General features: G+C 35.6%; 1 protein-coding gene across 2 annotated transcripts in view; it reads right to left on the bottom strand.

Moving 5' to 3' along the window:
• The window catches only part of LOC106870440 (uncharacterized), a 32,528-nt gene that overhangs the window by 30,507 nt on the left and 1,144 nt on the right, over positions 1 to 877 (bottom strand). The gene's annotated exons all lie outside the window — the stretch shown is intronic.

Genomic DNA, 877 nt, shown 5'->3' with positions numbered 1-877 from the left:
AGAGATGGAATTTACAAAAAAAAAAAAGACTGATGTATTAGTTTAACGCTCGGGAAGTGAGAAAGTCTTTTACGTTTCGAGCCTACGCTCTTCGACAGAAAGGAACACAGAAATAAACAGGGAGAGAAAATAGAAAAGGTTTAGTGGCTAGCGATCAATCATGCTCCGTATTTTTGAAATGCTATAACTGAGGAGGGTTTACGTAATTTAGTAAAAAATATTTTTATTATTTGTCTGGGAGATGCAACCTACTTTGCATATCTAAAATGTATATACATACATTTACTAATTCATTCATACACATACATATATGCAGGCGTACATATATTCAACCAAACATAATACATACATACATATCGAAGACTACAGATCCAAGCCATCACTGGAATTGTACAAAATCTGTAAAACTTTCCAGAAGTTTATCATTGAAATATATATGAGCATGTCCAGATATGTAACTATATTCATGAGAATACATACATAAACGAAGCATCCAAATCCGCACATATACATACCCTGTTGATGTTGTTGAAATTCCAATGAAAGAGCCTTGGATCTAGGTTAGAAACCAGCTCTTTCTCTATTAATAATAATAAAATAAAACTGAATAAGAAGCACATACATACATACGTACGTATCAGGGCAGAATGAACCGTCGGTCAATCGGGCACTGCCTGAGGACCCGAAGCTCTGAGGGGCCCGCACTCTACTTGTTAACTCTACTAAAAAACACATATTCATAGGGGCCTGGTAAACAGTTATGCCCGAGGGCCCTTAATACTCTCAGTCCGCCCCTGGAACGTATATACATATATACCTACATAAATACATACATATCTATCTATCTATCTATCTATCTATCTATCTATCTATCTAT

The sequence above is a fragment of the Octopus bimaculoides genome, chromosome 6 (assembly GCF_001194135.2).
Source record: "Octopus bimaculoides isolate UCB-OBI-ISO-001 chromosome 6, ASM119413v2, whole genome shotgun sequence".
Lineage (NCBI taxonomy): Eukaryota > Metazoa > Mollusca > Cephalopoda > Octopoda > Octopodidae > Octopus > Octopus bimaculoides.
The sequence above is the reverse complement of the archived record's forward strand: the minus strand, read 5'-3'. Positions and strand labels throughout refer to the sequence as shown.